The sequence below is a fragment of the Diospyros lotus genome, chromosome 4, assembly GCF_014633365.1.
Source record: "Diospyros lotus cultivar Yz01 chromosome 4, ASM1463336v1, whole genome shotgun sequence".
Classification (NCBI taxonomy): domain Eukaryota; kingdom Viridiplantae; phylum Streptophyta; class Magnoliopsida; order Ericales; family Ebenaceae; genus Diospyros; species Diospyros lotus.
Window position 1 is genome coordinate 26,414,007 of NC_068341.1, and position 10,793 is coordinate 26,424,799.

Sequence of the window (10,793 nt, forward strand, 5' to 3'; positions counted from 1 at the left end):
TTATAATATTTAAAAAATTATATATAATATTTTAAAATTATTTTACTACTAAGATGTTATAGGCAGTAATATTTTTTTTATTGCCAAAAATATTTTACTTAAAAAAACTAATAATATTTTTAATTTAGATATTATAGACAATAATAAAAGAAAATATTAAAAAATTAAGAAAAACTTATAAATATGAAGACAAGAAAGTGATGTTGCAACGTGGAAAGTTACCTAGCTTAAAAGAGAATAGAATTATTGCATTACAGCCTATAAAGCCACGAACTTTGCCTTTCCAACAATACTTTTAATATTTATTTTTATTCTCCTGGACAAATTCTGCAATGTACGCGTGAAGGAGATTTCCATTCTCCGTTGCGTGCAATGTACGACGATGGAAATTTCGTTTAATTACAATAAATTTATAAATATTAATACATGTAAATAGACAAACATATAAATTACAATCATATTATTTTTGCCAAACATGTGTTCACATTAAATATATCACTTATTATATTAATTTTTACTTATTTTTAAAAAATATATAAATTAAATATACCATTGTTAATAGATTAAATTTAATCGTTGTTGAATTTTTTAAATTTAAAAACTCACTTCATCAAAACTTTATTTTTTTATCTAAAATGTAATGAAGTTAGAATATAAAATAGATACATATTTTTTTTAATTTAATAAATATTTTAAAAATATATATAATTACTTCAAGGAATAAAAAAGAGAATTACGCGCAATTGATTCTTGAGGTTTAGAGTAATTATAAAAAAATATTTTTTATATTTAAAATCAATTCAAAAAGCGTATATAAAGTTTAATGTTATGTTACGATTTCTCCCCCATGTTGTTAATTAACCATAATTAAATTTTATATAAAATTAAAATAATATTATATTTAAATTTATTCTCTTCTTTTCTCATAATTTCTCTCTATTTTATATCTTCTATATTGTTTTCTCTATTTATCTACGGTGAATGAACAATGATAATAACTAGAATTAAAAAAGAAACGACCTTCTATATTGTTTTCTCTATTTATCTACAGTGAATGAATAATGATAATAACTAGAATTAAAAAAGAAACGACAATGATCACAAATAGTGATGACGACAAGATTTGTTTATGATGATAGTAACAAAAATGAAAGTAAATGCTGTTGAGCCAAGTTGTTTCAATCAACCTATTATGTATTTTGATGTTTAACAAAACATAATTTTAGTAAAACCATTTTTAGTATGTTTAAAACCCCTAATGGATTTTTGATAATTGTTAAGTATTATAGTTGTTATGCGTGAAGATACTGAAGAGCAATGCAAGCATGGCAGCCTGAAAAAATGCCACGTGGCGGCCTGAGGAACCAAAGAAGGCCACCCAGGGGCGCGGGCGCGCCTAGCGCGGCCCTCCGCGCTTGCGCAACCCCGCGCTCGCCCGACCAAGCAGCGCGCGGCTGGGCGTGCGCACGGCTGCGGGCGCGCAGCTGCGCGCGCGCCCCTGCACAAAGACGACCGCGCGCATTTGCGCGCGGTCCTCCCCTGAGAGAGGGTCACTCGGGGGTGAGGTACCCCCGAGTGCCCCCGCCCGGGGGCGCCCAGCTGCGCGGGCGCAGCTGGGCGTGCGCACGGCCGAGCGCGCGCGCAGCCGCGCGAGCCCCTGCACAAGGGCGGCCGCGCGCATTTGCGCGCGGTCCTCCCCCCCCGAGAGAGGGTCACTCGGGGGTGATGTACCCCCGAGTGCCCCCCACCCGGGGGCGCCCAGCTGCGCGGGCGCAGCTGGGCGTGCGCACGGCCGCGCGCGCCCCTGCACAAGGGCGGCCGCGCGCGCCCCTGCACAAGGGCGGCCGCGCGCATCTGCGCGCGGTCCTCCCCCCCGAGAGAGGGTCACTCGGGGGTGAGGTACCCCCGAGTGCACCCCCCATGCGCACAGGCGGCCCCGCGCGCCCTTGCCGGCGGGCGGCCGCGCACACCCTGCTCGCGGCCGCCCGCGCACGCAGCCGCCCGCGGGCGCAGCCGCTCACTCGCACAACCTCCCGCGCGCGCCCTCGCGCACGCCCCCCTTTCGCACCCGGTCCCGTGCACTTGCGCGCACGACCCCTCGTGCTCTCCTTGCCTGCACTCGTGCAAACCCCCGGGTGAGGGTCACCCAAGGCGCCGCACTGACAGCCACGTGCCACGTGCCCCCTATCCTTGCACCACCGCCTCCAAGAAACTCGGCCTAAGACTATTCTCGCGAGACTTGGTCAAAGCCTCTCCGAGATTCTTGCCACAAAACTCGGAACACGCGACACATGGATGCCCCTCTTGTTGCTATAAATAGGAGGTCACTTTCCCTCATTCGGTATGCAATCTCTGGTTCTCGCATTTACTCTCTTACTTTCGAATACTCAATTTCTACGATGATCTAACTTAAGCATCGGAGGGTCCACGCGGGGACTTTCGCCCGCGCTCCTAACCGATTCTTTCTCTAATAGGTCATCCATTGCTCGGAAACACCTCCGGAGACTCATCCATCGCTCAAAAACGCCCTACGAGACTCACCCATTGCTGCCACATTACCCCGGGTGACTCACTCATCGCTCAGATACGCCATACGAGGGTCATCCATCGGTGGTTTCCCATTTTATAAATTTTATTGTTGTAATCGTGTAACAACAATTGGCGCCGTCTGTGGGAAACGCAAACAAAAAGCTGCAACACTCTTCCCTCATCATGGCTCAAACTCGAAGCAATCGCCAGACCCTCTCCCGTGGGGCCCAATCGCCTCGACGAGAAACCCTCCCTCGAGCGGAAGATCAGCATCAGTCTACTCGCGATGGCCCGTTACCCCTCATCCATGGGGGCCATCCGCCCCTCACCCATGAGGGACAGCCTCCCCTCACCCATGGTGGCCAACCGTCCCTCACCCATCAATCCCCTCGTGAGGGTCACCCGTCCCTCGCACACCAGCAGCCGCCCCTTCCAGAGCCCTCTCACCCACTGGGGGCCCAACTTCAGGTGCCTCCTCTTACCGCCCCACATATTCTCTCGGGACCCTACTCAGGTATGCAGATCCCATCCGTCGTACCTTGGGCTGAGTACGAAGCCCTGCGACAGCAACACGCTGAAGGAATACAAGCTCTGAAGGAAATGGCTGGTATTTTGCAAAGTCTGGTCCCCCATGGGACAATCCCAGCTGCATTGAGAAAGTTCATCCCGGAGATAGTTCCATCTCACAGGGCTCGTCAGGAGGTACCAGGGAACGACTCCTATCGAGACGCAAGCCCTGAAACCCACGTTCAACCTGTCCAAACTCGAAACAATCAACCAAGGTCTCCTTTAAGGGAAGATCACAGCCAAACATCTCCCCTTCGAGGAAATCATGGAGGAACTGACCGTCGAAAGACAGAAAGACGAAGCCCACAACGAGGAAGATATTCGGAAACAGTAGCCAGCACTCCGATGGAAAGAGACTGGGAGGCAAAACCCATAACCAAGCAAAATGATGGGCCTGAGGATAACCTTACTGCATTTAGTGCACGAGAGGCCGCCGATATGAAAAAGATGATTGAGCGGGTCCTACAACAGAATAAGTTATTACCTACCTCTGAGGAACAATCCAGAGGAAAGTTACCATTCGTGGCCGAGGTAATGGAGAAACCTTTGCCGAGGAAGTTCAAGATGCCTCAAATAAATCCTTATTCAGGAAAGGACGACCCGTACGATCACGTGCAAAATTATGAATCTTTAATGATGCTTCATGGATGGGACGACGAGATAATGTGCAGGGCATTTCCTTTAACCCTAACTGGGCATGCTCGAGCCTGGTTTAACGGCTTACCCGAGGCATCTATCTCTTCATTCGGGCAGCTAAAAACAGAATTTATCAAAGCATTCATTATTAACAGTCAGAGAAAGAAGGATGCGACATATCTGCTTAGCATTCGACAAGGGAATAAAGAGACCCTACGGCACTACGTGGACAGATTTCGAAATGCCACACTTGAGATCTATAATTTACCGATTGAAATGGCGGTGTCTGCCATGTTCCAAGGGACACGACTAACCCCTTTGCAAGAATCATTATCCCTGGACCCTCCGAAATCTCTGGCAGACCTGTTCGTCCGGGCTAACAGGTACATACTCCATGCGGAAATGATGAGAACGATAGGGGGAAGTGAAGACGGAGAAAGAAAGAGGAAAGAACGAGATATTGAAGAAGGATCAAACCAGCGAAAAGAACGGACCAGGAGGTCGGATACAGTGGGGCCACAATTCCATCATTACACTAGGCTCAATCAACCCCGATCAGCTATATTGGCGACAGTAGAGGGGTCTGGTCTCCTCCAGCTTCCGAAAAAGGCAGATCGCCCCATGGGGAGAAATCAAGAAGAGTACTGCAGGTATCACCGAACTCGGGGACACTCTACCGATCAGTGTAGGGAACTAAAAAATCAGATAAAAGCACTCATTCGTGAAGGGCACTTGCAAAGATATGTAAGGACTGAAGGTAGAAATGACAGAGACCGTCAAAGAAGGGAAGAAAGGCCCGAAGGTCAAGATAGACGAAATTTACGGCAGAATGAAGGGATAAGGGATGACAGAATGGTGGCCCCCCCTGACAATGAGCCGACTCATCAGGCTATTCATGTTATCTTTGGGGGCGAGACCTTAGCTGGGAATACTTCTTCTTCTCGAAAGGCATATGCCCGTCAGGCCTACCAAGTCAACTCTGTGATGGAGGTGAGAGAGGACGAGGAGCCAATCACGTTCACCCCTGCTGATAGAGGTGATATAATACTTCCACATGATGATCCAATGGTAATTTCTGCAGTTATCGCCAAACACCCCATCAGTAGAATTTTGGTGGATAGCGGCAGCTCTGTTAATCTAATCTATTGGAATTGTTTCGAACAAATGAACATATCCCAAGACCGGTTGAGAAAAGTGTCCTCTCCCCTGTACAGCTTCACTGGAGAACCTGTCTCGGTAGCAGGATCTGTTCAACTACCTGTCACATTAGGCGCAGACCCTCAAAGTGTGACTCGACAGGCGAATTTCATGGTGGTCAAAGCCCCTTCTGCAGCATACAACATGATTTTAGGCCGACCGCTCCTCAATGATATGAGGGCTGTAGTGTCCTCTTGCTACTTATTAATGAAATTCCCCACGCTCTCAGGAGTAGGGCAAGTTCGTGGAGATCAGAGGAAGGCAAGATCCTGTTATGTATCGTCCACAAAAGGAAAAAAGGCAGAAGAGACTTTATCTATCGCTGAAAAAGCCATACACAAATCCCTGGAAGAAGAGACTGCTCGCAAGCCCCAACCAGTGGAAGAGTTAGAAGCAGTGCGATTAAGTGACACAGATCCCGAGAAGTTAGTGTATGTGGGCATGAAGCTTCCGAAACCAGTAAAAGATGAAATCATGGGGTGCCTTAGAGAAAATTTGGATGTCTTTGCTTGGACACCAAGGGATATGCCAGGGATTAGTCCCGACGTGATATGTCACCATTTGAACGTGGATCCTCAGTTCAAGCCTGTTCGACAAAAAAAAAGGAATATCGCCCCTGATAGGCTACCGGCGTTAGAAGAAGAAATTGATAAGCTACTAAAGGCAGGTTTCATTCGAGAGGTGTTATATCCAGAGTGGTTGGCCAATGTGGTTATGATTAAAAAACCCAACGGAAAATGGCGCGTGTGTATAGACTTCACTGGCCTCAACAAGGCATGTCCTAAAGATTCCTACCCATTACCTCGGATTGATCGTCTGGTGGATGAAACATCTGGGTATCATCTAATGAGCTTCTTAGATGCCTTCTCAGGGTATCATCAGATAATGATGTATCCTCCAGATCAGGAGAAAACATCATTCATTACAGAAAAAGGGACATATTGTTACCGAGTTATGCCATTCGGGCTCAAGAACGCGGGGGCCACTTATCAATGCATGGTGAATAAAGTTTTTAAGGAATTATTGGGTGATACAATGGAAGCATATGTCGATGATATGATCGTGAAAAGTCGGGAGAAGGAATCGCATGTTAAAAAGCTGGCACGAGTGCTTGAAGTCTTTAGACAATACAAAATGCGCCTAAACCCAGCAAAATGTGCATTTGGCGTTCAGTCTGGAAAATTCTTAGGATATATGATCACACAAAGGGGCATCGAGGCAAACCCCGAAAAGATACAAGCGATACTGGATATGGAACCCCCAACATCAATTAAGGAAGTGCAGCGGCTGACAGGTCGAATGGCGGCTCTTGGGCGTTTCCTCTCCAAATCGGCCGAAAGGGAACTCCCGTTTCTTCAGACGTTAAGGACAGGGAAAAAGTTTGAGTGGACGGAGCAATGCCAAAAGTCATTTGAGGCATTAAAAGAGTACTTGAAGGAAGTCCCTTTATTGACTCGACCTGAAACTGGGGAAATGTTATATTTGTACTTGGGTGTAAGTGACAAAGCAGTAAGTGCAGTACTGATTAAAAAAGAAGGGCAGGTGGATCGACCAGTGTACTACGTCAGTAAGGTTCTATAAGGGCCGGAAACGCGTTATCCCTTCACAGAAAAGGTGGCACTGGCCCTATTGAACGCCTCCAGAAAGTTGAGGCCATATTTCCAAGCTCACTCCATTAGCGTACTAACAGACCAACCATTACGGAGCATTTTACAAAAGCCTGAGTGTTCCGGTCGTCTCACCAAATGGTCCATTGAGTTGAGTGAATATGACATACAATATCATCCTAGGCAGGCTATAAAAGGGCAAGCATTGGCAGACTTTATTGTCGAATGTACACCCTCCAAGGAGGCCAAGGAAAAGAGCATAACAGAGTGGTTACTGTTTGTTGATGGGGCTGCCAGTTCCCAAGGGAGTGGAGCGGGAATAGTGCTTATCCCACCAGAAGGAGAATCCCTTGAATATTCTTTAAGATTCGCTTTTCCAAGTTCGAATAATGTGGCCGAGTATGAGGCACTAATCGCTGGTTTGAGGTTAGCCCGAAAACTTGAGGTAGCACAATTGATAGCCCACAGTGATTCTCAACTGATCGTTCAGCAATACTACGGGCAGTACGAGACTAGAGAGCCGGCCATGGGACAGTATCTCCAGAAAGTCAAGGCCCTCGCACAGTTGTTCGAAAGTTTCCGGCTAGTATAGATCAACAGATCCCTTAATGGCCATGCAGACGCTTTATCCAAATTAGCATCCACTAAAGAAACTACTGGGAGAACAGTATATGTGGAAGTCCTTCAACAACCAAGTATAGAAGAATCTGAAGTAGCATGTATTGAGAATAGTAACGACTGGAGAACCCCTTTCTACAAATATTTGACCACGGGAGAATTACCGGCAGACCCAAAAGAGGCTAAGAGAATTAAGTTTAGAGGAGCTCGTTTCACAATAATAGATGGGATGCTATACAAGCGAGCGCACACTATGCCACTCCTCAAATGCTTAGGCCCTCGGGAAACCAATTATGCTTTGACTGAGGTTCACAGTGGAGTATGCGGTGAGCATCTGGGAGGAAGGGCCCTTGCGGCCAAAATCCTAAGAGCAGGCTTTTTCTGGCCCACATTACAACATGATGCTCAAGTAAAGGTCAAAGAATGTGATAAATGTCAGAGGCACGCCCCGATTCATTCTGCTCTAATATCGCAACTACAACCCACATTCCAGCCCATTCCATTCGCTCAATGGGGCTTGGATATTCTCGGCCCATTTCCTCAAGCTACAGGGCAAAGGAAATTCCTTTTAGTGGCAACAGATTATTTTACCAAGTGGATTGAAGCCGAAGCCCTAGCCACCATCAGTGCGAGGAAAGTAGAAGCCATGGTATGGAAAGACATTGTATGTCGATTTGGAATCCCATGAGTCATTAACACCGATCATGGAAAGCAGTTTGACTGTGATTCTTTCCGAAATTTTTGCAAAGGCTTGGACATTCAGCTAAGGATTTCTTCAATAGCATATCCCCAAGCTAACGGACAAGCAGGGTCAGCAACAGAACAATTTTACATGGCTTGAAAACTCGGCTAGAAGGCGCAAAGGGAGCATGGGTCGATGAATTGCCTACCGTCTTGTGGGCCTACCGAACAACCAGTCGGGTCTCAACAGGTGAAACGCCATTTAACCTAGTGTATGGAACAGAAGCTTTGATCCCTGTGGAAATCTCGTGCAGATCACCCCGATTGGATGCTTTTGATAAATGTGACGGTTCGAAAAACTCTGATTCATTAAAAGAGAGTCTTGATCTCATCGAGGAACAGAGAGACAGGGCGGCGGTACGAATCGTTGCCTATCATAAAAGGGTTGCCAACTATTACAACTCTCGTGTAAGGAGCCGACCTCTCAAGAAGGGAGATTTGATCCTCAGAAAATCAGCCATCACCAATGCACACCGAGAGGATGGAAAATTTCGAGCAAATTGGGAAGGGCCGTACCGCATTCAAGAAATGATAGGTCCTAGTACCTGTATCCTCCAAACGCTCCAGGGTGAAACCATGGGTAAAACTTGGAGCACAAACCACCTGAAATTATATTCCCCTTCGGACATGTAACGCAATAATAATATGAACCCGAAGAGGGACCGTGGACGTAGGCACATTTTGCCGAACCACGTAAAATGCTTGTGTTTTCCCTTTCTTTATTATCCAAGGCAAAGGAAAGAGAACGACCCGCTATAGGTCCCTTCTCGCACTAAAAAAAAAAAAAATAAATAAATAAAGAAAAATAAATAAATAAATAAAATAAAGCCTTTTTTATTGCTTCCCCGCAGAATAATAAGACAAGTCTTGCCCGGAGGTGAAAAAATCAAATGGCATTAGCAAGCAAATTAATGTCCCGCTAGTAAGATATTCTACTAAGCCCGATAATAATGCAAAAGGCCCTGCCGCATAATACGCTATGAGAAAAGCACGGCTCAATAGGCCCGACGACTACGATAGCCGTCCTGCCTCAAAGCCAAGTGGCCCGGTCTAGCGAAGTGACAAATATGTCCACAGCACCCCCTCAACATTGAAATCAAAAGGTTATCCCGCTAGCCTACTCAACTGGCCTGGCTCGATAACAGGAACAAGGAATGGCCAAAGGACCACTATGGGCTGAAGTGCCCATAGTCCACCTTGTGGCATGAAGAGTCTAAAACCCTAAGGTCGGAACCAGACTTTCGATGGGAGATAATAGTAAAAATCAGCAAACTATAACTACTGTTTAAGAAAAAAGATGAATCTTATTCATACAAATAAAAGATACTTCACTCAACAGAGAAAAAGCTACTACACTTAAAAAAAAAAAAAAAAAAAAAAAAAGAAGAAGAAGAAGAAAAGGGGGGGTCTATTCTAAGTCTGCTTCCTCCTGCCAGAACTGGGAGCACCGCTACTCGGAGCAGATGGGGCCTCCCCTTCTCCTTGGCCCGAGGATGCAATAACTGTGTCATCAGCTGTGGGTAGGGCATCTGTCATTTCCACTTCCTCTGAGGCGAAGGCATACGGCTCCCACGGCCCCGACAAGTTCTCCAGATTATCAACTAAACGAGCATTCAAATAAGTCCTGGGACTAGTGGGGTCAGGATCATTATATCTTCGCCAGTCTGGAACATCAGACTCCTCAACCTCATCAGTATAGACCAATTCAAGGAACTGTTCTCCTGGGCGTTTTAATTCCAGATACGAGCGTGCGAGATAGAATCCATACTTCGTAAAGCAGCCCCCATAACTGATCTTTCTCTCTTGACAGTCCGTTGAAAGGCGATAGTCCCTCACAGCCTTCTCCTGTGCTGCTAAAATCTCTTCCTTCCTTCGGTCATTGAGCGACCTATATTGCTTCTTCTGACGAGCAAGCTCGTCTACCCTCAAAGAATGCTCTTGCAAAAGGTTTTCATGAGTTTCCTTAACTCCTAAAAGCTCTCTCGTCAGCGATTCTTTGCTATTTCGGAGATCCACTATCTCCCCCTTTATGCTTGACGATTCACCATCAGCTTCCGCCAGCTTGGAACGCATGTCTTCTACCTCTCGGTTCAACTTTCTGATATCGGCTTGATAGCAACGCTCGTGATCCCTCCACTTTATCGCGTTTTCTCTTGCCTCCGCTTTCTCTTGTTCTGCTCGATGATGATAAGCTCTCCCGATGGCGTTGGATATCACCAACCCCTGAACCCCCTGGGTGCAAGCAATGTATTAGAAGACCAACAACCAAGTCAGACGGCAAATACAACATATAGGCACAATAAAGGCATCCTACCTCAATAATCTTTTGCTCAGGAGAGTTGGCAACGCTAGGCCAATTGCCAAAAAAATTCTGCTCATCTTGAGGGAGCACGGTAGCATACATCATCCTGGCGCCTACCCCCGGGTCCCTTATAGAGTCTGAATCAATCAGCCCGGGCTGCACCTGGAAGTGGTCACCCCTCACTCTAGTGCTGTTAGGAATTGGCACAGAATTCCGTCTAGGTTCAGCAATGGGAGGAAGAATAGGCCTAAAGTCTGGGAGCTCAGCCTTTAGTTTTCGCCGTTCCCTACGAAAAGGGACAAAAGGTTGGCGACTCTCCTCCCTGATTCTATCAAGCTCGCTGCCAAAAGAAGAGCGAGAGCTGCCGGTCCCCTTCCTTCGTGAGCCAGAGGCATCGGTTAGATGTGGTTCCCCGAGGGCGACTTCGGGGACAGAAAGGTCTGACATGGAAAGGCCTGAAGTGGGAACCGAGGGTTCAGGACAAGAAAGGCTGGGCAAGACACTCACCTCGGACCTCTTCACTTTTAGACGCCTTCGAGACGAGCTAGGAACTGGCGGAGGAAGAAGGCTAGGATCGGGAATGTCAGACGGAGGCC